General features: G+C 46.0%; 1 protein-coding gene across 2 annotated transcripts in view; it reads left to right on the top strand.

The window, feature by feature from the left end:
• Nucleotides 1-293: 293 nt before the first annotated feature.
• The window catches only part of SQOR (sulfide quinone oxidoreductase), a 59,476-nt gene continuing 53,870 nt past the window's right edge, over nucleotides 294-5,899 (top strand). The window contains exon 1 of one of the 2 annotated variants that reach the window (XM_024115684.3): nucleotides 294-603. The gene's annotated coding sequence lies outside the window, so the exon portion shown is untranslated. The remainder of the gene's footprint in view (nucleotides 604-5,899) is intronic. The other variant, XM_024115688.3, reaches the window with a different exon arrangement.

The raw sequence follows: 5,899 nt of genomic DNA, 5'->3' as shown, positions 1-5,899 counted from the left end.
CGCTTACCAAGGCAAGTTTTGGGGCTTCTCTGAGCCTCGGTTACCTTATCTGTGAAATGAACGCGGGAACAGCTGTCTCTCTGGACAGTCTTGGGAACCAGATGAGAAGCCCAGCAGGGCTCACTGGACGACCCGAAGCAAACCGCCAGGGCCTCTATCCACAGCCCCGCCTTCACCTTTGTTCCTCCCAGTTACACAACAGTGTAGGCACCCGGGAATGGGGGGAGCGACAGGTGGCCTCCGTGCCCTCCTATGTCGCGCCAAGGGCACCCGGCCGCGCTCCAGGGTGCGCTGCGGGTAGGGGCGTCTGCCCTGCCGCCAGCGCCCCGGGCCCTCTGGACTCGCGTCCCTGGCTATACCCTGTGCGCGCTCGAAGCCCGGGTGCAGCTTGCACTTGGCCTTCGTTCCCCGGCCCGTGGCGCCGGGCGGGGCAGCCGCGGGACCTTTCCGGAACTTTCCTGGGGTGGGGGTGAGCTCGCTCTCCCCGCCTCCAGCTTCCGCCCAGGGCCGGGCGGGCGGGCCCCAGCAGAGGCGAGAGCCCTCGTAGGGAGCGGCTGCTTTTGCTGCGCCAACGCTGTGGCCGGAGGCTCTGCGCACCCCTGGGTAAGAGGCATCCGGCGGCCTATATCGGACACTTGGCCAGGGGAGGGGGACCGGGCGGGGACAGAGATCACCCCTAAGGCCGATTGTTAACCCAACTCTGTCCCAGCAGCTGGGACTGCGCGGCCCCTGTGTGTCGGGTTACATCCCTCGTCACACTTTTCTTCCCCACCCCCGGCATTACAACTAGTGCTGCCCTTACTGGAACCCGGGTCTTGGGACTCCTGCCGGCAGTGTCGGGCCTCGGGGTCGCGGAGAGGCTGACCTGCGAGGGGCGGTTAAAAACCCGAAGTATCCGTCGTCTTGTGTATGGGAATTTCTCGGTATCTTAGTGTGTGGGAATTTCTGGCACCTTCCGCTTGTTGACACTCAGCATGGTTCCCAGGGCGCGAGGGGTGCTCAGCCCCCGGGGGTAGGAAGTGACGTCTGCTTGCCCACAGTGGGGCACATTTAGCCACACAGCTCGTGGCACGGAGGGGCGCTCAAGGAGTCAGCTTCAGCTGCCGCTGGAACCAGCAGAGGAGAGCATTTAGGGCACATGCTCAGCAGGAACCGGTGGAAAGGGTAGAAAGGGTCCTCTCGTGGAATTGGGGTCCTTTCCTTTCCTCTTAGCTTCTCTCTTTTAGTTATAAAAGAATCCCAACCTAGCTTCTTAATCAAAGACACAGTGAGCAGAGCCTCTGGATTTGCCTGGGCTGCCCTTTGCTGTAATGTAGCGTTCTGACCCATTTTCCTGCCACGTACCACTTTGGCATTTCTGGGAAGACTAAGGACCACTTCTTGGTGCAGTACTTTTGAAGGTGTAAAATAAAAGGCATAGTATTATAAAGGAAACCTATTCCAAAACACTTGTCAACATATTAAAAGAATTTATGCAGTAGTATATGTGCCTTTAGAAAACGAATGCATTAAGTAACATGATCTAGCAGTGGATCTAATAGCTATCATAATTTTGAAATAGTAATGAACATAAATAATATTTCAAGATTTGGGCAGTGCTTGTAATATAAGAAAATATCTGTGATTTCTATTGGTGACAAAGTTATAGGTGCTGCTAGTACTGCTGGGGTTTCTTGCATAAATATATGAAGAAAGTGCTAAAGTTCAGTTAGAGATTAGTGAAAATAAAGATATAAATTTTTATCTTCCACCCAAGTTCAGGAAGTCAGGTCACATGGCTTCTGGTCTTGACACTTCCACTGACTAGCAGCACGAGCTTGTCTTTTGGACTTCTTTTCACCTTGGCTTCTTCATTGTACGGTGGAGATATTCATACCTTCCCAAGTATTTAAGGTGTCCAGTATTGCAGCTGGCACAGAGGGGTGAAATAAGTACCATTTATTAGAACTTGTCTCCTTCACTAGACCCCAAGCTTGTGGCCATCACCGTTATGTCCCCAATCCTGGTACATGGAATGTAGTCAATAAATATTGTTTGAATGAATAAGTGCATTGGAGAGGGTTGCTTGTAACTACATCTAAAAAACCCAGAATTTATCCAGGAAACAGCTGGTGGTTTGCGAAATGACTCTGCTTAAAATTCGAGCTGCTTTTTCCTACTGGCTGAACAATGTAAAAACACATCTGGAGCTGGAGGGCTTGAAATGTCACTCAGGGCCTATGGGTCTGTGTGTGTGGGTCTGTGTGGCTGGTGTTTTGCCAGAGAAAATGAAATTGAGTGTTGATAGGAAACTAGAACTCCTTTGCAGAACAGTTTCTCCTCCGTCTTGCCTGTGTCTAGGCCTGTTAATCTGATGTGATGTAACGCAGGAAATTGTCTTATAGGGAGTAGAGACAGACACATGATGAGGCATTTCTGGGCACAGAAGCACATTTCTCTTTCCTCTTTTCTTTTCACGTTTCCCTGCTCCGTCACCCATTACATAACTCCTCTATGACCCTTGAAGATTTGGTAAATAGGAGCAGAAGGTGAAAGTTGCTACAAGCTGCCTAGACTAGACCTAAAGCCAACTAGTTGCTTCTTAATTCCCAGCCTTAAAAGTCTATGTAATCCAATAAATGTGGATGGTAATAGGAAGAAGAAAAGTAGATCCAGCCAGTGAACCCTGTGGTTTACATTGTAAAATTGCTAAGTTGGGGCAGAGAGATGGGGAGAGAACTTTGTAAAGAACAGTAAATTTAGAGCACGCTGGGTCTGTCTATGCCTGTAACTTTGAAGAGGGCAAATGCTGGTGTTATGGACTGAATTGTGTCCCCTCAAAAATTCATATGTTGAAGCCCTAATCCTCGTACCTTAGGATCTTACTATTTGGAGAGAGGGCCTTTACAAAGGTAATTAACGTTAAATGAGATCATAAGCATGGGGCCCTAATCCATTATGACTAGTGTCCTTGTAAGAAGAGGAAAAGACACCAGGGGTGTGCAGAGTCAAGACCATTTGAGGGCATAAGAAGGTCCAAGCCTAGGAGAGAGGCCTCATGAGAAATCAAACATGCTGACACCTTGATTTTGGACTTCTAGCCTCTAGAACTGTGAGAAATCAATTTCTGTTGTTGGAGCCACCCAGTCTGTGGTATTTTGTTATGGCAGCCTGAGCAGAATAATATACAGGCTGAGGAATTTTACATTGACTGTGAGCTCTTTATTCTCTTTCTTCCTTTGTTGCACTGACCTTCAAGGCCATGTGTTCCAAATGATGTTGCTAAAAGATGGAGGAGGAAGGCTCAACCCAGATAAGTTGTCTGTGTCAAGCCGCTGATATTTCTGGTTCACTTTTTGCTGTAGGATAGCCTGATGTTAATCAGGCAGACTAATTCAACCTGTACCTTGCCTTTTGAAAACAAAAGCTATGCATCTGACCTTTTGGTTCTGCAGTTCCATGGGATGAGCCCTCCTTGAGGCAGTGGGTGCCACATGTCTGGTTGCATGAGTGGGGTTGACTCCCAGGGTGACTGGGAATCTCAAGGTGAAAAGAGTTGTTAATATATCAAAATATTATACTGCTGCAATTACATAGGGCCCCAAGAGACCTTGCTCTTGAACTTCCAGCCTCTAGAACTGTAAGAAAATAAATTTCTGTTGTTTAGCTGTGGGTTCTCTTTCTTTTTTTTTTTTTTTTTTTGTGGTACGCGGGCCTCTCACTGTTGTGGCCTCTCCCGTTGCGGAGCACAGGCTCCGGAGGCGCAGGCTCAGCGGCCATGGCTCACGGGCCCAGCTGCTCTGCGGCATGTGGGATCTTCCCGGACCGGGGCACGAACCCGTGTCCCCTGCATCGGCAGGCGGATTCTCAACCACTGCGCCACCAGGGAAGCCCCTTTTTTTCTTTTTTTTAATGGCAGCTCTAACAAGTTAATATAACATGGCACTCTATTCTTTTTTTTTTTTTAACATCTTTATTGGAGTATAACTGTTTTACAATAGTGTGTTAGTTTCTCCTTTACAACAAAGTGAATCAGTTATACATATACATATGTTCCCATATCTCTTCCCTCTTGTGTCTCCCTCCCTATCCCACCCCTCTCATGGTCACAAAACACAGAGGTGATCTCCCTGTGCTATGCGGCAGCTGACAAAGTTTTGAGCAGATCACTCTGATTCCTCGGTGGAGAACAATGGGAAAGAGCCAGCGCTGCTGGGAGACGCCCTTCTGTGTCTGATGAGAAGTGAGTGTAGCTGTGACTCAGGTGGTGAGGCTACGGGCAGGAGTGGATGCATTAGATCTCTAAGGTCCTGGGAGTTTCAAAAGTATGTGAAAAGACAAAGGAAAGTCATTTGATGAGTAATGGAAGAAATACTGAAGAGAAACTGGGACCGATTAGGATTTTCTTTTGGTACGTGGCATGAAGCCTAGTTTTTAATGTGAGGTTTCTAATCTCTAATGCACAAGAGGCAAAATGTTATAATCCAATTTAGGAAACCTGGAAAAAAATATCTAACTCAAATCAGTTTATATCCAGCAACCTATTATACTGAGAAATTAAGATGGATGTTCTTTTTAGACAGTTAATTTTAAATATCTTATATCATTAGGCCAAGGAAGATATATTGTTGTATTTGTAGCAATAGTTTAATTGGAATACTTAATCAGAATTCCAGATCCTTTTTTTGGAATTCTTTTCTTACAGCGTGATACTAGGATACAATTGGTGAAATTACTCTTATTTGACCCATAACGTTAAGTAAAGTGCAGAGCTGAGAAGCCTGTATAAATTGGTCTACAGGGTGCTGACATGTGTTCTCCATGCCATCTAAGTTGTTTAGAGTTTTGTTAATTAAGCCACAGTAAGAATAGCAGCAACAACAAAATGACTTGTGCTTTGGGGGTTTTTTCCTAAGTGTAAAGACATTTTTTCTTAATAAAAAAGTGTGTGCTGCGGCTGACAAGTCATCACTCAGTTCCTGCACTGTGCCTTTAAGAAGACTATCTTTCTTTTCTTTCTTTCTTTCTTTCTTTCTCTTTTCTTTCTTTCTTCCTTTCTCTTTCTCTCTCTCTTTCTTCCTCCCTCCCTTCCTTCCTTTCTTTCTTGTTTTTTTTTTCTTTCTTTTGTTAAGACATGGAACTGATTCCAGGACTGTCAGGGGGACGATGGGCATGTTCTATTTCTTTCTAGAAAACTCCAAGGTCATCCTCTCTTTTCCAGGCTTTAATTTAAAATGTGTCTGTTGAAAACATAAGCTGTTTTATTATTTCTTCTTTTTTGTCTTTTTTACATTTTTTTTTGGCTGCACCGTACAGCTTGTGGGATTTTAGTTCCCCGACCAAGGATCAAACCTGGACCCCCGGCAGCGAGAGCGAAGAGTCCTAACCACTGGACTGACCGGGAATTCCCTTTTTCGTCATTTTTGAAATGCACATATTGTCATCCTCCCCGCCCCTCCCGTCTCCCGCCCACAGCCCTGCTTCTAGTGCAAGGACGCGTAAGGCAATTCCGAGTCCTTTGCTCAAAAGATGTTGGTTGATCCTCCATGGCTGCCACCTTAGGGACCTCTACAGTCAGGGCTCTGCTGCTTTTCACGTGGACCCTCAAGAAGCAATTCGAATTTCCTCTGCCATGTATTAAGAGAGTTACTAGTTCTTTCGAAGAACCTAGGTAATATTAAGAGATATTCGTTCAAGCAACACTTCCCACCCCCAAACATACACAACTGCCTAAGATCCTAAAATACTGCTTGGAATGTTTCCAAGGAACTGGGTGAGGGGACACAGAAACCCCAAGATTAAACCTCTGAGGTTGAAATTTTCATCAATTCCCCTATAAATGTAAATTTGCGGTCTGAGGTGTATGGATGTCTATCCATACCTACAAATTTTGTATTTATGATTTTTTTTTTTTTTTTTT

Source organism: Physeter macrocephalus, chromosome 11 (genome assembly GCF_002837175.3).
Source record: "Physeter macrocephalus isolate SW-GA chromosome 11, ASM283717v5, whole genome shotgun sequence".
In the NCBI taxonomy this organism is placed as follows: Eukaryota; Metazoa; Chordata; class Mammalia; order Artiodactyla; family Physeteridae; genus Physeter; species Physeter macrocephalus.
Note: the sequence above shows the minus strand (reverse complement) of the source record. Positions and strands in the feature narration are given on the sequence as shown.